We start from the raw sequence: 21,066 nt of genomic DNA on the forward strand, positions 1-21,066 counted from the left end.
AAATCAAATGCAGTTTCCTGATACTTTTGATTTCTTCTAACTGCCCTGCAAAATTGGAGCATCATGAGAACAAAATGATCTAGTATTAGGACATGTTCGGAGACTCTCCCGCTCCTCAAATCCACTTCAGGAGTTGGTGGAGTTGTAGCTAAAAATGATGAAGCGGGGAAAAGGAAGCTCCACAGATTCTCAGATTTCAGGGAGCTGGAGGACTGCCGAACAACTCCTTAATAACAATGCATTGTTCTGTTTTTCGACCATCTATCCCTCAGGTGCCTGAAATTTCTTTTGCATCGGTCACTTTTACTCCCAGCCATCAGATCATGGATGAACATCTTGGTCTTCTTCTTCCTCCTCTAACCGTCACTGTTCATCTTCTTCCTTGATCCTGCAGCCCCCCTCCGACTCAGCCCTAACCGTCTGCCTCTGTGTCACGCGGCCGGCGGCTATCGCCACCCCGCCCTCCCTTTAACCTTCCCCCATCGCCCCGACCATCCCTCTAAGCCCCACCACATTGGTGAAGAATTTTGGCGATCCCTACACCCTCCCCCCTAAGATGCATAGCGGGGTTGCCTCTTCTCCAACGAGATCCCATCTTCGGCGAGCTCGGAATGAATCAGGAAAAGTGACTGGCGCAAAGGAAATTTTCAGGCACCTGAGGAAAAGTGACTGGCGCAAAGGAAATTTTCAGGCACCTGAGATATTGTAAAACCGGGTTTTCTTTCTGCGATAACCATGCATTGTTTCGCGGAAATACATTGATCTGTTTTTAGCTCCAGCAGCTTTATGAAATACTTCCTCCCTTTCAAAATATAAGTCTTTTTAGAGATTCTAATATGGATCACATACGGAGCAAAATGAGCGAACCTACACTCAAAAATACGTGTGTAATCCAAATTAAAACTTCTAAAAGAACTTACATTTGAGAACGGAGGAAATATTTGTCAAGGACAATCCACATTTATACTGAACACTCTCCGTTTCCTGCAGATGCAACCGTAAGATCCGATCACAAGGTGGTATACGATCTCATTCGATAACCAGTCGTCACTTCGTTGTTTTCCTTTGTTTTTTCCAACGTTGATCAGATCAGTATTCACTTCAGTACACCGCTCCGATGCGGCAATATATCTGTGGTCTTCTGGACGGCGCATGAGTTCTCCAGTAGTCCAGTACAGTTAGCTCGACTGAATATATCTCAAAATTGCTGAACAGGCCATGCATCCAGGTAATTGCTGACCCAGAGAAGAGGGATTGCAGTTTTGAGGCATGCTCTTCCATCTCTGTGGCCACAAACACGAAGCGTCATATACAGATTCAGCGTGGTGAGTTGCGAACTTGGGATTGCCTGCCGCGTGCATCCTCGCCTCTGTTGGCATTCAAACCATCAACGGACATAGGTATGAGAAGATAAAAGTAAACAGAAGGGGTCGTTGTTGGTGCATAACCGATATTTTCTACTTCCTTCGTTCCGAATTACTTGTCGTAGGTATAGATGTATCTAGATGTATTTTAGTTGTAGATACATCCATTTCTGCGACGAGTAATTTGGAACGGAGGGAGTAGTATATAAGATCTTTCTTGGTGCATAAGCGAGGCATCAAACATAGACAAATTATGCATATAGAAAATTCTAAAGAAAGAGAAAAGGAAGAAACCCATGCCACGATTTCAAATCTTTTCAATTTATTAATCTATATCTATATCTATACCTACTATTAAAGAGAATAGGTATTCTTAGTTTGATTTAGTCCTTTTCGTTGAATTCATTTGGTTTGAGCGCAAGCTAATGTTTGTTGGGCCTTCTATGGGCCGTTTGGTTTGAGCGCACACTAATGTTTGATGGGCCTTCTATGTGCCATTTGGTTTAAGCGCACGCTAATGTTTGATGGGCCTTCTATATATGGGCTTTCATAGAGATCGCGAAATATAATTGTGTCAAAATAAATCAATATTGTAGGAATTGAATAGAGGACCTCCTATCTGGCTCTTCGATGTAACAACCAACGAGTTATTAGTCCTTCTCGTGGAATTCGTTTGGTTTGAGCGCACGCTAATGTTTGATGGTCCTTCTATGGGCTTCCATAGAGACCGCAAAATATAATTGGTTCAAAATAAATCAACATTGTGAGAATTGAACAGAGGACCTCCTGTCTGGCTCTTCGATGTAACAACCAACGAGTAATGCATTTGATGTAGGGTAGAACCCTAGGGGCCCGATCTTTCACGAAATGGAGGGCATCCCACGAAGAACACGAAGAACATGAGGGGAAAGAGAGGAATCACTCAAATCAACAAGAAACAATCACACATGTGCTAGATCCTTGAAACACAAAGAGATACACGATCCAAATCCAACAAAGGACGATACATAGGTAACCGGTTCTTCTCCGTGAGGAGGTCTTGATGGGGGCCACCAGTGAGGAGGTCTTGAATCCAAGATGGATCTTCTCCGTAGAGGCGCGCGGTCTCTCTCGCGGAGTAGATCTGTATGGATGAGCAAAGCTCTATCTCTAATGAGCTACTACTTTGCTAACCCTCACTAGGAGGAGGAGGGGGTCTATATATAGTGCTAAGCCACGGAGGGGTAAGTGAGGGGCGAAGGGGTACACGGGCTTCGGCCCAAGTCACGCGCGCAGGCGGGGTCCGGATGATCCGGGACCTCGTCCGGATGATCCGGCTCCGTCGAGGGGATTTCTGCAAGGTTCGGGTGTCTTCAGACGCAATTGTCCGGATGATCCGGGGGTGGGTCCGGATGATCCGGCTGAGCCTGGATGATCTGGACGGCGGTCCGGATGTCTGGCCTGGCTCCAGCGGCCGCCCCGTCTTCTTCTTCTCCTTTCTTCCGTCTTCTCTTCCATGCTTGGCCTTGGTCCTTTGAATCTCCATGGTCATCTCGTATGAGCCTGAGTATACACAAGGTCCATGCATGACGTAGTAGCCATGTCTCATATGTGAAAAGTGATGGATCGAAGAGGAGTGAGTTCACCTTGTGTCCAATGGCATATGGTCGAGGTCTTATCGTATGTCCTCTTGGGGCTTGGGGAGTAGTCGAAGTGTACATGGGGATGATCGTAGGATACTCCGCATCATCTCCCTCCCCCTTGGGAAAGATCCGACCTCAGATCGTGATCCTCATCACCATGGGAACGGTTGTTGTGGACGGACTTGTAGTTGGACGGAGTTGAAGACGTTGCGCAATCCAAGTACTCCAAGGTGTCGCCGGAGTCGTATACATGCAAAAAGAGCAAACACAAACAACACTCGGAAATACAAAGGTTAGCACACACAAAGTGTCCATCATGTAAGAATGAGTCCATGCGGCAAGATTGTTTGTGACAAAGCGCATGAAGCTTATATAGAATGATATGCAAAGCGTTCATGGGAGCAAAAGCATTCGTTGTGCACACAAATGTATTGTGAATATGATCAATGCGACCACAGTGCAAAATGATGTCATAGTGAGACGGTTTATCAATAGCATGAATATGGCAATGGATGCTCAGTATGAATAAGTTATCATGCAATTGATGGTATGCAATATGATCATGATGTATGAATATGCCATCAAAAAGATCACAACAAATTTTCTAAGGAAGTGCACAAGCTCATATATCATGGATGGCATGGGAATACAAGATGCAACAAGGCAATCATAATGTGAGTCAATCCATGCATAAGATGCAAATTTGTTATGTGTGGTGTTGTACCAAAACTCGATGTTGTGGCACTCCTCAACTTGAAGGTCCATAGGGTCCATCTCCAATGTCGGTCCTCCCTCCAATATGTGTATCATGTAGACAATAAGAAGGAAACAACAATGAAAGAATGACCCATCCAATATGCGTATGTGAGGATGGCTCAAAGGGAAGGAGTTCACCTTATGAATGTTCCCAAAGATGTTGGAGTTGCACGTCATGTACGCCTTCACATAACCAATATGTCTCGTGATAGCGGTTCCTTGTGATTCCTTCAAAATGAAAGAACATGACAAACACTCGGAAAAACAAATGAGGTTAGCATGGAAGCAAAACCTATCATTCGTGTGGTGAGATACCCAACAAGTGTTCTCATCATTCTTGACATAAGAAAGGACAAGGTGTGGCATGGTATGAAAGCATATGATGCGACTACAACCAAAGACATTAGGCTCTATGAAACAAGCAAGCTTCACAAGTAATATGTCCAAGTCTCCAAGATCAGATGCAACTATTGGAGGCAAGTGATAATGAACAAGATGTATCATGTGAGAGGCATGAACATATATGTCATCAACCCAAGAAAGCGAGTAATAGTGGAACATGGGTGATGCGACAAAGCAAGCAATCATAGTGATCAAGTCAAGCAAGCTAGTAGTACGAAGATGCAACGTACTAGAAGGGATCATGGCAAGCATGTCATGGGTGCAAATAGTGTGCATGAATACTTCACATGACATAGCACAAGCATGAAAGGAAGACATGAGCAAAATATCATCAATGTATTGGCAAGAAGTCCTATGTAAATAGCAATTGAACAGTATGACTCTCCCAACACAAGAATCAACAATAGCAAGTGGCGCATGGTAAACATGGAAATAGCAACAAGGATCTCCACCAAGCATGCAAATACACATAGGAGTATCATAATTGTGAATCATGGGTAGATGCAAGCAAGGGTCACAATTGCATGGAAAAATCTTGTAAAGATGCATAACATGCAAAGTGAACAAGATACAATGGGCATAAAGTAACAAATGATATATAGCCCATAGTCGTGTGAGAGCCAAGTAAAAGAGATGCGCATAGTCCTTGCGCAAAGGGAATGGTGGTAAGGGTAGTCCACGAGATCCCAAGTCATTGTTGCTCTCAAGAGCTCGTTTCGTCAACTCGTGGGATTGAGAGGTTGACGAGTTTACGTGAGTACCTACACAAAACAAAGACAAAAGGAAAATTGTGTGTGCGTGGTATATGTACACATCATCCATCATGATGCGCACTTGCTTGTGTTGGTTAGCACCAAATATCCAATGCTCAAATAAATGAGATGCGTGATATAGAAACATGTCATCCATCATGAGAAGTTTGTTGTTATGTATGACATAATGGAGACTCAAATTGGGCAATGCATCATGAGAAATATGTAGAGCATTGTTATTCATGGAATGCATATGGTGCAAGCAATTATGAGAATCATGTAATGTATGGAATGCATCAAAATCTCCTAATATGTATGAGGAAACTATGGGGGTCTCCTCATGATCATTAGTGGAAACATCACATGGAGAATATTGACAACATCCAAAATAAAGCATATTTGGAACAATGTGATCATGGCATGGTATAGTAGATGAATTGCGCAAATCATGTAGAGGAAGCATGGCAATATCATCACATGAAAAACAAAATCGAATGACCATCATCTCGTCATCTATGCCACAAGTGCAAATGGGATTTATTTTAATGGGGCATGCATAGTTACTATGTTGAGATTGAAATGATGCAATATGGGAGATCTCACTCATAGCATATGACAAGTTTAAAGGATTGTCAAACATGATGTGACCAAAAGAATTTTCACATGATATCCTATGGAGCATAGCATCACAACTAGGCAGCTCAACATGCTCATCATCATATTCATCACAAATGGGTAAGTCATGACATGAGGAATTCGCACTAGCATGAAGCATGGGTGGATCAACATCATGCAAGCAATCATTGGTGGGATAGTCCGCTAGTGGGAAAAGAGAAGCACCGTCACCTATGTTACCTTTGGAGAATCGCTCATGTGTTGTAGGTGAGGTGTCAAAGACCAAGTCGTGGTCATCTTCATCTTGATGGAACCATGTGGGGGTGCATCATCGTCCACTATGGCCATCGTCGTCTCCATTGGAGGTATGGACTCGTCGAGGATAGGCATGTCATCATGTAGGAGACCTAGCACCAAAGAAGAAAACACACTTGGAGTAGAGGTTAAGTCGTTAGAAATCATAGTGGCCTCACATGCCATGTCAACTACCTCACTCACTAAGTGTTGTGGCTCACTCACTCCCTCTTGGATGCTCTCACTCGTATGGTTGGCAGAGTCACTCAAATGGCTCTCAACATCACCTAGGTTGTGTGGCATGCTGTCATGTGTGGGGCTAGTGGTGGTCACACTCATCCTCTCATAGGAAATGCTCTCAATGTCATGTATGGTGGAGTCACTCATCTCACTCATGGGGTGGTGGCTCTCCTCACATGGCAATTGGGGCATATCATCATATGTGGGTGTCGGAGAGATGTTGGTGCAAATGTCTCCATGCTCAATCATGTCATAGTCGTAGCCAAGGATGAAGGCCGAAGATGGCACATCACAACTCTCCTCCAAGACCAAAGATAAGGTCTCATGTGCGGTCTCGTAGCTTGACTCGGAGTATGAGTCCAATATGGGCACCGTCTTCATGTTGTTGAAGAGGTTCATGCTCGCCGCCGTGGTCGAAGGGGATGGCCCTAGATCGACCTTCTTGTCACCATATTGTTGTAGGAGGCCCATATGATGTGGCACCTCATAGCTCGTCTCCATGACCGAAGGGAAATTCCCATGCCCGACCATCTTCCTTGAGGGGTTTCCGAAGATGGAAGTGTCGCCCTCACTCGTAGTTGGTCGCCTTGTTGTTGAAGATGTTGATGTAGGCGAACTCATGGGAAGTAGGCGAAGATGCCGTGCATCCAAAGGCGAAGATGCCTTGATAGCACTTGGCAAAGATGCCAAAGTGGTGGTGGTAGTAGTTGTAGCGTCCTCTTGGTGGTGCTTGTCTCGCGGTCTTCTCTTTTGCTCATGAAGCTTGGACTTGGAGTGAAGTAGGGCTTGTTGGGACTTGTGCATTTGCGCTCGGCAAGCATCTTCATGATGATGGTGTCGTTGTTGTGCTTGAGCTCGATGGCGTTTGTTGTCGTCGTGCACATGATGCTTGGAGGTGACTTGCCCTTCATGACGATGTGGATCACGAACGTGATGGTGGTCGCCATGGAGATGTGGACGTGGACGACTTGCGCTTGCATCGCTTGGGAGCTCCGAAGATGATCAATTTTCTCGCCGTCGCCTTGAGGATGATGAAGGGGAAGAACGGTTGATCAACAAGGTCCGAATCTCCCCCATCCTTGCATCTTGCTCCTCCTTTTGTGCGGAAAACTTGTTGTCGAAGTAGTCCATTCTCCTAGCTTCGGAATGTCGTAAGTCGGTGGTGATGTTGTCAATGACTTGCATTGCTCATTGTAGTCCGAAGTGGGGAGTGTTGGTTTTGTTCACGCCGTCGTTGTTGTCGAAGACCGGAGATGAAATGCCTTGCCTATCCATCACAAGACTCGAGCAAATATGAGTGGGAGAAAGAGAAGAACTTATACCAAATGTACCTTGACCAAAGTTGAAGATGGATCAATGATCACTCAATGATGTAACAAGGAAATAACACAATTGGTACCGATCTCGTCAATTCTGACACCTACACAAGTTAGGCTTATGGAGTAGCTTGGTGAGGATAGTGGCACAAAAATTTGATGCAAAATGTTAGCAAGAGTCAATAATGTTGAAAGAGATTCACAAATTCGCAAGTAAAACAAGTAGACCAATAGCAATGAATGGCACACGAAAACGCACACACAGATAGATAGATGGGGTTGTGCAACCAAGGAATGAGCTCAAAATGTGGAATCCACGTAAAATGCTCGTGTTGCACAATGATGTCTACTACACAACCGTCTTCTTGTAGACGTTGTTGGGCCTCCAAGTGCAGAGGTTTGTAGGACAGTAGCAAATTTCCCTCAAGTGGATGACCTAAGGTTTATCAATCCGTGGGAGGCGTAGGATGAAGATGGTCTCTCTCAAACAACCCTGCAACCAAATAACAAAGAGTCTCTTGTGTCCCCAACACACCTAATACAATGGTAAATCGTATAGGTGCACTAGTTCAGCGAAGAGATGGTGATACAAGTGCAATATGGATGGTAGATAAAGGTTTTTGTAATCTGAAAATATAAAAACAGCAATGTAACTAATGATAAAAGTGAGCACAAACGGTATTGCAATGCTAGGAAACAAGGCCTAGGGTTCATACTTTCACTAGTGCAAGTTCTCTCGACAATAATAACATAATTGGATCGTATAACTATCCCTCAACATGCAACAAAGAGTCACTCCAAAGTCACTAATAGTGGAGAACAAACGAAGATATTATTGTAGGGTACGAAACCACCTCAAAGTTATCCTTTCTGATCGATCTATTCAAGAGTCCGTAGTAAAATAACACGAAGCTATTCTTTCCGTTCAATCTATCATAGAGTTCGTACTAGCATATGATACGTCTCCAACATATCTATAATTTTTGATTGCTCCATGCTATATTATCTACTGTTTTGGACATTATTGGGCTTTATTATCCCTTTTATATTATTTTTGGGACTAACCTATTAACCGGAGGCCCAGCCCAGAATTGTTGTTTTTTGCCTGTTTTAGGGTTTCAAAGAAAAGGAATATCAAACGGAGTCCAAACGGGACGTGATTTTCTCAACAAACAAGACCAGGGAGACTTGGACCCTACGTCAAGAAAAGAAACAGGAGGCCACGAGGTAGGGGGCGCGCCTGCCTACCCTAGGCGCGCCCTCCGCCCTCGTGGGCCCCCTGTTGCTCCACCGACGTACTCCTTCCTCCACCGACGTACTCCTTCCTCCTATATATATCCACGTACCCCCAAACAATCAGATACGGAGCCAAAACCCTAATTCCACCGCCGCAACTTTCTGTATCCACAAGATCCCTTCTTGGGGCCTGTTCCGAAGCTCCGCCGGAGGGGGCATCAATCACGTAGGGCTTCTACATCAATACCATAGCCCCTCCGATGAAGTGTGAGTAGTTCACCTCAGACCTACGGGTCCATAGTTAGTAGCTAGATGGCTTCTTCTCTCTTTTTGGATCTCAATACAATGTTCTCCCCCTCTCTTGTGGAGATCTATTTGATGTAATCTTCTTTTTGCGGTGTGTTTGTTGAGACCGATGAATTGTGGGTTTATGATCAAGTCTATCTATGAATAATGTTTGAATCTTCTCTGAATTATTTTATGTATGATTGGTTATCTTTGCAAGTCTCTTCGAATTATTAGTTTGGTTTGGCCTACTAGATTGATCTTTCTTGCAATGGGAGAAGTGCTTAGCTTTGGGATCAATCTTGCGGTGTCCTTTCCCGGTCACATTAAGGGCAGCAAGGCACGTATTGTATTGTTGCCATCGAGGATAACAAGATGGGGTTTTCTTCATATTGCATGAGTCTATCCCTCTACATCATGTCATCTTGCTTAAGGCGTTACTCTGTTTTTAACTTAATACTCTAGATGCATGCTGGATAGCGGTCGATGAGTGGAGTAATAGTAGTAGATGCATATTGGGGAACGTAGTAATTTCAAAATTTTCCTACGCACACGCAAGATCATGGTGATGCATAGCAACGAGAGAGGAGAGTGTTGTCTACGTACCCTCGTAGACCGGCAACGGAAGCGTTGACACAACGTAGAGGAAGTAGTCGTACGTCTTCCCGATCCGACCGATCCAAGTACTGAACGTACGACACCTCCGAGTTCTGCACATGTTCAACTCAGTGACGTCCCTCGAGCTCCGATCCAGCAAAGTGTTGAGGGAGAGTTTCGTCAGCACGACGGCGTGATGACGGTGATGATGTTCTACCGACGCAGGGCTTCGCCTAAGCACCGCTACGATATGACCGAGGTGGAATATGGTGGAAGGGGGCACCGCACACGGCTAAGGAACAATCATGAGGATCAACTTGTGTGTCTATGGGGTGCCCCCACCCCCGTATATAAAGGAGTGGAGGAGGGGGAGAGGGCCGGCCCCTATGGCGCGCCCTGGAGGAGTCCTACTCCCACCGGGAGTAGGATTCCCCCCTTCCCTAGTTGGAGTAGGAGAGGAAGGGAAGGAGGAGTAGGAGAGAAGGAAAGGGGGGGGGGCGCACCCCCCAAACCTTCTCCAATTCGGCCTCCTGCCCAAAGGGGGCGCACCAGCCCCTTGTGGGCTGGTGTGCTTCCTTCTTATGGCCCATAAGGCCCATAACTTCTCCCGGGGGTTCCGGTAACCTCCCGGTACTCCGGAAAAATGCCTGAACCACTCGGAACCCATCCGATGTCCAAACATAGTCATCCAATATATCAATCTTTATGTCTCGACCATTTCGAGACTCCTCGTCATGTCCCCGATCTCATCCGGGACTCCGAACAACCTTCGGTACATCAAAACACAAAAACTCTTATTACGATCGTCACCGAACTTTAAGCGTGCGGACCCTATGGGTTCGAGAACTATGTAGACATGACCGAGACACGTCTCCGGTCAATAACCAATAGCGGAACCTGGATGCTCATATTGGCTCCCACATATTCTACGAAGATCTTTATCGGTCAAACCGCATAACAACATACGTTGTTCCCTTTGTCATCGGTATGTTACTTGCCGAGATTCGATCGTCGGTATCTCAATACCTAGTTCATTCTCGTTACTGGCAAGTCTCTTTACTCATTCTATAACACATCATCCCGCAACTAACTCATTAGTTGCAATGCTTGCAAGGCTTATAGTGATGTGCATTACCGAGTGGGCCCAGAGATACCTCTCCGACAATCGGAGTGACAAATCCTAATCTCGAAATACGCCAACCCAACAAGTACCTTCGGAGACACCTGTAGAGCACCTTTATAATCACCCAGTTACGTTGTGACGTTTGGTAGCACACAAAGTGTTCCTCCGGTAAACGGGAGTTGCATAATCTCATAGTCATAGGAACATGTATAAGTCATGAAGAAAGCAATAGCAACAAACTAAACGATCAAGTGCTAAGCTAACGGAATGGGTCAAGTCAATCACATCATTCTCCTAATGATGTGATCCCGTTAATCAAATGACAACTCATGTCTATGGTTAGGAAACATAACCATCTTTGATCAACGAGCTAGTCAAGTAGAGGCATACTAGTGACACTCTGTTTGTCTATGTATTCACACATGTATTATGTTTCCGGTTAATACAATTCTAGCATGAATAATAAACATTTATCATGATATAAGGAAATAAATAATAACTTTATTATTGCCTCTAGGGCATATTTCCTTCAGTCTCCCACTTGCACTAGAGTCAATAATCTAGTTCACATCGCCATGTGATTTAACATCAATAGTTCACATCACCATGTGATTAACACCCATAGTTCACATCGTCATGTGACCAACACCCAAAGGGTTTACTAGAGTCAATAATCTAGTTCACATCGCTATGTGATTAATACCCAAAGAGTACTAAGGTGTGATCATGTTTTGCTTGTGAGGGAAGTTTAGTCAACGGGTCTGCCACATTCAGATCCGTATGTATGTTGCAAATTTCTATGTCAACAATGCTCTGCACGGAGCTACTCTAGCTAATTGCTCCCACTTTCAATATGTATCCAGATTGAGACTTAGAGTCATCTGGATCAGTGTCAAAACTTGCATCGACGTAACCCTTTACGACGAACCTTTTGTCACCTCCATAATCGAGAAACATATCCTTATTCCACTAAGGATAATTTTGACCAATGTCCAGTGATCTACTCCTAGATCACTATTGTACTCCCTTGCCAAACTCAGGGCAGGGTATACAATAGGTCTGGTACACAACATGGCATACTTTATAGAACCTATGGCTGAGGCATAGGGAATGACTTTCATTCTCTCTCTATCTTCTGCCGTGGTCGGGTTTTGAGTCTTACTCAACTTCACACCTTGTAACACAGGCAAGAACTCCTTCTTTGACTGTTCCATTTTGAACTACTTCAAAATCTTGTCAAGGTATGTACTCATTGAAAAACTTATCAAGCGTCTTGATCTATCTCTATAGATCTTGATGCTCAATATGTAAGCAGCTTCACCGAGGTCTTTCTTTGAAAAACTCCTTTCAAACATTCCTTTATGCTTTGCAGAATAATTCTACATTATCTCTGATCAACAATATGTCATTCACATATACTTATCAGAAATGTTGTAGTGCTCCCACTCACTTTCTTGTAAATACAGGCTTCACCGCAAGTCTGTATAAAACTATATGCTTTGATCAACTTATCAAAGCGTATATTCCAACTCCGAGATGCTTGCACCAGTCCATAGATGGATCGCTGGAGCTTGCATATTTTGTTAGTACCTTTAGGATTGACAAAACCTTCTGGTTGCATCATATACAACTCTTCTTTAATAAATCCATTAAGGAATGCAGTTTTGTTTATCCATTTGACAGATTTCATAAAATGCGGCAATTGCTAACATGATTCGGACAGACTTAAGCATAGATACGAGTGAGAAACTCTCATCGTAGTCAACACCTTGAAATTGTCTAAAACCTTTTTGCGACAATTCTAGCTTTGTAGATAGTAACACTACTATCAGCGTCCGTCTTCCTCTTGAAGATCCATTTAATCTCAATGGCTCACCAATCAATGGGCAAGTCAATCAAAGTCCATACTTTGTTCTCATACATGGATCTCATCTCAGATTTCATGGCCTCAAGCCATTTCATGGAATCTGGGCTCATCATCGCTTCCTCATAGTTCGTAGGCTCGTCATGGTCAAGTAACATGACCTCCAGAACATGATTACCGTACCACTCTGGTGCGGATCTCACTCTGGTTTACCTACGAGGTTCGGTAGTAACTTGATCTGAAGTTACATGATCATCATCATTAGCTTCCTCACTAATTGGTGTAGTAGTTACAGGAACAGATTTCTGTGATGAACTACTTTCCAATAAGGGAGCAGGTACAATTACCTCATCAAATTCTACTTTCCTCCCACTCACTTCTTTCGAGAGAAACTCCTTCTCTAGAAAGGATCCATTCTCAGCAACGAATATCTTGCCTTCGGATCTATGATAGAAGGTGTACCCAACAATTTCTTTTGGGTATCCTATGAAGACGCACTTCTCCGATTTGGGTTTGAGCTTATCAGGTTGAAACTTTTTCACATAAGCATTGCAACCTCAAACTTTAAGAAATGATAGCTTAGGTTTCTTGCTAAACCACAGTTCACACGGTATCGTCTCAACGGATTTAGATGGTGCCCTATTTAACGTGAATGTAGCTGTCTCTAATGCATAACCCCAAAACGATAGTGGTAGATTGGTAAGAGACATCATAGATCGCACCATATCTAATAAAGTACGGTTATGACATTCGGACACACCATTACACTGTGGTGTTCCAGGTGGCGTGAGTAGTGAAACTATTTCACATTGTTTTAACTGAAGGCCAAACTCGTAACTCAAATATTTTACCTCTGCGATCATATCGTAGAAACTTTTATTTTCTTATTACGATTATTCTCCACTTCACTCTGAAATTCTTTGAACTTTTCACATATTTCAGACTTGTGTTTCATTAAGTAGATATACTCATATCTGCTCAAATCATCTGTGAAGATCAGAAAATAACGATACTTGTCGTGAGCCTTAATACTCATCGGACCGCATACATCAGTATGTATTATTTCCAATAAGTCAGTTGCTCGCTCCATTGTTCCGGAGAACGGAGTCTTAGTCATCTTTCCCATGAGGCATGGTTCGCAAGCATCAAGTGATTCATAATAAAGTGATTCCAAAAGTCCATCAGCATGGAGTTTCTTCATGCGCTTTACACCAATATGACCTAAACGGCAGTGCCACAAATAAGTTGCACTATCATTATTAACTTTGCATCTTTTGGTTTCAATATTATGAATATGTGTATCACTACGATCGAGATCCAACGAACCATTTTCATTGGGTGTGTAACCATATAAGGTTTTATTCATGTAAACAGAACAACAATTTATTCTCTTACTTAAATGAATAACCGTATTGCAATAAACATGATCAAATCATATTCATGCTCAACGCAAACACCAAATAACACTTATTTAGGTTCAACACTAATCCCGAAAGTATAGGGAGTGTGCGATGATGATCATATCAATCTTGGAACCACTTCCAACATACATCGTCACTTCACCCTTAACTAGTCTCTGTTCATTCTGCAACTCCCGTTTCGAGTTACTACTCTTAGCAACTGAAACAGTATCAAATACCGAGGGGTTGCTACGAGCACTAGTAAAATACACATCAATAATCTGCATATCAAATATACCTTTGTTCACTTTGCCATCCTTCTTATTCGCCAAATACTTGGGGCAGTTCCGCTTCCAGTGACCAGTCCCTTTGCAGTAGAAGCACTTAGTCTCAGGCTTAGGACCAGACTTGGGCTTCTTCACTTGAGCAGCAACTTTCTTGCCGTTCTTCTTGCAGTTCCCCTTCTTCCCTTTGCCCTTTTCTTGAAACTAGTGGTCTTGTCTACCATCAACACTTGATATTTTTCTTGATTTCTACCTTCGTTGATTTCAGCATTACGAAGAGCTTGGGAATCGTTTCCGTTATCCCTTGCATATCATAGTTCATCACGAAGTTCTACTAACTTGGTGATGGTGACTAGAGAATTCTGTCAAACGCTATCTTATCTGGAAGATTAACTCCCACTTGATTCAAGCGATTGTAGTACCCAGACAATCTGAGCACATGCTCACTGCTTGAGCTATTCTCCTCCATCTTTTTAGCTATAGAACTTGTTGGAGACTTCATATCTCTCAACTCGGGTATTTGCTTGAAATATTAACTTCAACTCCTTGAACATCTCATATGGTCCATGACATTCAAAACATCTTTGAAGTCCCGATTCTAAGCCGTTAAGCATGGTGCACTAAACTATCAAGTAGTCATCATATTGAGCTAGCCAAACGTTCATAACGTCTGCATCTACTCCTGCAATAGGTCTGTCACCTAGCGGTGCATCAAAGACATAATTCTTCTGTGCAGCAATGAGGATAATCCTCAGATCACGGATCCAATCCGCATCATTGCTACTAACATTTTTCAACATAATTTTTCTCTAGGAACACAATAAACTGGGAGCAACATCGCGAGCTATTGATCTACAACATAGATATGCTAATACTACCAGGACTAAGTTCATGATAAATTAAAGTTCAATTAATCATATTACTTAAGAACTCCCACTTAGACAGACATCCCTCTAATCTTCTAAGTGATCACGTGATCCATATCAACTAAACCATGTCCGATCATCACGTGAGATGGAGTAGTTTCAATGGTGAACATCACTATGTTGATCATATCTACTATATGATTCACGCTCGACCTTTCGGTCTCCGTGTTCCGAGGCCATATCTGTTATATGCTAGGCTCGTCAAGTTTAACCTGAGTATTCCGCGTGTGCAACTGTTTTGCACCCGTTGTATTTGAACGTAGAGCCTATCACACCCGATCATCACGTGGTGTCTCAGCACGAAGAACTTTCGCAACGGTGCATACTCAGGGAGAACACTTGTACCTTGATAATTAGTGAGAGATCATCTTATAAAGCTACCGTCGAACTAAGCAAAATAAGATGTATAAAAGATAAACATCACATGCAATCAAAATATGTGACATGATATGGCCATCATCATCTTGTGCCTTTGATCTCCATCTCCAAAGCATCGTCATGATCTCCATCGTCACCGGCATGACACCATGATCTCCATCATCTTGATCTATATCAATGTGTCGTCACATGGTTGTCTCGCCAACAATTGCTCTTGCAACTATTGCTATCGCATAGTGATAAAGTAAAGCAATTATTTGGCGCTTGCATCTTATGCAATAGAGAGATAACCATAAGGCTTTTGCCAGTTGCCGATAACTTCAACCAAACATGACCATCTTATACAACAACTTATATCTCATCACGTCTTGACCATATCACATCACAACACGCCCTGCAAAAACAAGTTAGACGTCCTCTACTTTGTTGTTGCAAGTTTTACATGGCTGCTACGGGCTGAGCAAGAACCGTTCTTACCTACGCATCAAAACCACAATGATAGTTTGTCAAGTTGGTGCTGTTTTAACCTTCGCAAGGACCGGGCATAGCCACACTCGGTTCAACTAAAGTTGGAGAAACTGACACCCGCTAGTCACCTGGGTGCATAGCACGGCGGTAAAACCAGTCTCGCACAAGCGTACGCGTAATGTCGGTCCGGGCCGCTTCATCCAACAATACCGCCGAACCAAAGTGTGACATGCTGGTAAGCAGTATGACTTATATCGCCCACAACTCACTTGTGTTCTACTCGTGCATATTACATCAACGCATAAAACCTGGCTCTGATACCACTGTTGGGGAACGTAGTAATTTCAAAATTTTCCTACGCACACGCAAGATCATGGTGATGCATAGCAACGAGAGAGGAGAGTGTTGTCTACGTACCTTCGTAGACCGACAATGGAAGCATTGAAACAACGTAGAGGAAGTAGTCGTACGTCTTCCCGATCCGACCGATCCAAGTACCGAACGTACGACACCTCCGAGTTCTGCACACGTTCAACTCGGTGACGTCCCTCGAGCTCCAATCCAGCAAAGTGTTGAGGGAGAGTTTCGTTAGCACGACGGCGTGATGACGGTGATGATGTTCTACCGACGCAGGGCTTCGCCTAAGCACCGCTACAATATGACCAAGGTGGAATATGGTGGAAGGGGGCACCGCACACGGCTAAGGAACAATCACGAGGATCAACTTGTGTGTCTATGGGGTTCCCCCCACCCCCGTATATAAAGGAGTGGAGGAGGGGGAGTGGGCCGGCCCCTATGGCGCGCCCTGGAGGAGTCCTACTCCCACCGGGAGTAGGATTCCCCCTTCCCTAGTTGGAGTAGGAGAGAAAGGGAAGGAGGAGTAGGAGAGAAGGAAAAGGGGGGGGGGGGGCGCACCCCCCAAACCTTCTCCAATTCGGCTTCCTGCCCAAAGGGGGCGCACCAGCCCCTTGTGGGCTGGTGTGCTTCCTTCTTATGGCCCATAAGGCCCATAACTTCTCCCGGGGGGTTCCGGTAACATCCCGGTACTACGGAAAAATGCCTGAACCACTCGGAACCCTTCTGATGTCCAAACATAGTCATACAATATATCAATCTTTACGTCTCGACCATTTCGAGACTCCTCGTCATGTTCCCGATCTCATCCGGGACTCCGAACAACCTTCGGTACATCAAAACGTAAAAACTTTTATTACGATCGTCACCAAACTTTAAGCGTGCGGACCCTACGGGTTCGAGAACTATGTAGACATGACTGAGACACGTCTCCGTTCAATAACCAATGGCGGAACCTGGATGCTCATATTGGCTCCCACATATTCTATGAAGATCTTTATCGGTCAAACCGCATAACAACATACGTTGTTCCCTTTGTCATCGGTATGTTACTTGCCCGAGATTCGATCGTCGGTATCTCAATACCTAGTTCATTCTTGTTACCGGCAAGTCTCTTCACTCATTCTGTAACACATCATTCCGCAACTTACTCATTAGTTGCAATGCTTGCTAGGCTTATAGTGATGTGCATTACCGAGTGGGCCCAGAGATACCTCTCCGACAATCGGAGTGACAAATCCTTATCTCGAAATACGCCCACCCAACAAGTACCTTTGGAGACACCTGTAGAGCACTTTATAATCACCCAGTTACGTTGTGACGTTTGGTAGCACACAAAGTGTTCCTCCGGTAAACGGGAGTTGCATAATCTCATAGTCATAGGAACATGTATAAGTCATGAAGAAAGCAATAGCAACAAACTAAACGATCAAGTGCTAAGCTAATGGAATGGGTCAAGTCAATCACATCATTCTCCTAATGATGTGATCCCGTTAATCAAATGACAACTCATGTCTATGGTTAGGAAACATAACCATCTTTGATCAATGAGCTAGTCAAGTAGAGGCATACTAGTGACACTCTGTTTGTCTATGTATTCACACATGTATTATGTTTCCGGTTAATACAATTCTAGCATGAATAATAAACATTTATCATGATATAAGGAAATAAAAGTAACTTTTATTATTGCCTCTAGGGCATATTTCCTTCAATGCAGGCAGGAGTCGGTCTACTTGTCTCGGACGTGATGCCTATATACTTGATCATACCCAGATATTCTCATAACTATGCTCAATTCTGTCAATTGCTCAACAGTAATTTGTTCACGCACCGTAGAATACTTATGCTCTTGAGAGAAGCCACTAGTGAAACCTATGGCCCCCGGGCCTATCTTTATCATATTGATCTCCTACTACTTAGTTATTTCCTTTGCTATTTACTTTGCCTTTATTTTACTTTGCATCTTTTATCATAAAAATACCAAAAAAATTATCTTATCATATCAATCAGATCTCACTCTCGTAAGTGGCCTTATAGGGATTGGCAACCCCTATTTGCGTTGGTTGCGAGGATTTATTTGTTTTGTGCAGGTACGAGGGACGCGCGTAGCCTCCTACTGGATTGATACCTTGGTTCTCAAAAACTGAGGGAAATACTTACGCTACTTTGCTGCATCATCCCTTCCTCTTCGGGGAAAACCAACGCAGTGCTCAAGAGGTAGCAAGAAGGATTTCTGGCGCTGTTGCCGGGGAGGTCTACGCAAAAGTCAACATACCAAGTACCCATCACATACCCTTATCTCTCGCATTACATTATTTGCCATTTGCCTCTCGTTTTCCTCTCCCCCACTTCACCCTTTTTGTTTTATTCGCCCCCTCTCTCTCTATTTGCCTCTTTTTGTCCGCTTGCTTTTTGTTTGCTTGTGTGTTAGTTTGTTTGCTTGTCGTTATGGCTAGTCCTTTACCTTCCGCCTCTATGTCTGAAATTGGGAAAACTATTGTCGATAATAATTCTGATGCTCCTACTAAAGAACCCACTATCTCACATATAAAAAGATTCCGTGTTGGTAGTGGTAATATTATTGGAAAAGGAGTTATTCAAGATTTCTTTACTTGTGCTGGTGCTTTACCTTCTATGGGTAGTTCTATCATTCATAGAACTAGTAGTCTTGCGGACGCTATTGCCATGCTTGTAGTTGAACTTGAAAGACAATTCATGCACATGCATCCTTCTATACAAAGGATTTTTCTGGAATTTTTTAATATTGAGCATTCTTCTGTTAAGCGTGCCGCTACTATCTTTTTGGCTCATGAGTTTAGATTCATAATAAAAGAGGCCAAAGAAATCTTTGCACATTACAGGGTGGATGCTTTCTGTCCTCCCATAGAGGCTATCCTCTTTGATCAAGAAGAAATAATGCGCTTTCAACCTCTAGATTATGTTGCTTCCAATGAAAATCTTAGAAAAAGGGTTCCTACCAATGTTTTAGTTGATAGAATTTCTGAACTTAATGATGATTTGGCTATTCGAAATAATGAACTAGGATATTCTCTTGAATATAGGCTCACAAAGTTCTGTCAAAAGAATGCTTATAATGATGAATTGGTTGTGCAATATGAAGGACCAAAGGAGGAACCTATACCTCCCAAGGTTGATCTTGGGGACTTTTGTCCCATTAAATTTAGCCCTTTTGATTACTTTTGCTTGCCTCAAAGAAAACTTGCTGCCGAACATAGAGAATATGAAATGAGTTTTAATAATCTATCTTACTATTATGGCAATACCTAGATCTATTCTTGCTTATTATGCCTGGCTAGGGGCGTTAAACGATAGCACTTGTTGGGAGGCAACCAAATTTTATTTTTATTCCTTGCCTTTTGCTCCTGTTTAGTAATAAATAATTTATCTAGCCTCTGTTTTGGTTGTGTTTTTTGTGTTTAATTAGTGTTTGTGCCAAGTAGAACCGTTGGGAAGACTTGGGGAAAGTCTTGTTGAACTTGCTGTAAAAAACAGAAACTTTAGCGCTCACGAGAACTGCTGTCATTTTTATTTGGAAAGTGCTATTTAGTTAATTATTTTTTAAGATGATTAATATATAAATTCCTCACGTCCAGAAATTTATTTTAGAATTTTTTGGGTTTCAGATCTTGCGATAGCTACATATTACTACAGACTGTTCTGTTTTTGACAGATTCTGTTTTTCGTGTGTTGTTTGCTTATTTTGATGAATCTATGACTAGTAAAATAGTTTATAAACCATAGAGAAGTTGGAATAAAGTAGTTATAACACCAATATAAATAAAGAATGAGTTTATTACAGTACCTTGAAGTGGTCTTTTATTTTCTTTCGCTAAAGGAGCTCACGAGATTTTCTACTTTAAGTTTTGTGTTGTGAAGTTTTCAAGTTTTGGGTAAAGATTTGATGGATTATGGAACAAGGAGTGGCAAGAGCCTAATATTGGGGACGCCCATGGCACCCCCAAGATAATCTAAGGACACCTAAAAACCAAAGCTTGGGGATGCCCCGGAAGGCATACCCTCTTTCGTCTACTTCTATCGGTAACTTTACTTGGAGCTATATTTTTATTCGCCACATGATATGTGTTTTGCTTGGAGCATCTTGCATTATTTGAGTCTTTGCTTGTTAGTTTACCACAATCATCCTTGTTGTACACACCTTTTGAGAGAGCCATACATGATTTGGAATTTGTTAGAATATTCTATGTGCTTCGCTTATATCTTCTGAGTTATATAATTTTGCTCTAGTACTTCACTTATATCTTTTAGAGCACGGTGGTGGATTTGTTTTATAGAAAATATTGATCTCTCATGCTTCACTTAGATTATTTTGAGAGTCTTAAATAGCATGGTAATTTGCTTAAAATCCTAATATGCTTGGTATACAAGATTAATAATAAAACTTTCTTATGAGTGTGTTGAATACTATGATAAGTTTGATACTTGATAATTGTTTTGAGATATAAAGATGGTGATATTAAAGTTGTGCTAGTTGAGTAGTTGTGAATTTGAGAAATACTTGTGTTGAAGTTTGTGATTCCCGTAGCATGCATGTATGGTTAACCGTTATGTGATGAAGTCGGAGAATGATTTATTTTTTGATTGCCTTCCTTATGAGTGGCGGTCGGGGACGAGCGATGGTCTTTTCCTACCAATCTATCCCCCTAGGAGCATGCACGTAATACTTTGCTTTGATAACTTGTAGATTTTTGTAGTAAGTATATGAGTTTTTATGACTAATGTTGAGTCCATGGATTATACGCACTCTC

This window comes from Triticum aestivum, chromosome 6A (genome assembly GCF_018294505.1).
Source record: "Triticum aestivum cultivar Chinese Spring chromosome 6A, IWGSC CS RefSeq v2.1, whole genome shotgun sequence".
Taxonomy (NCBI): domain Eukaryota; kingdom Viridiplantae; phylum Streptophyta; class Magnoliopsida; order Poales; family Poaceae; genus Triticum; species Triticum aestivum.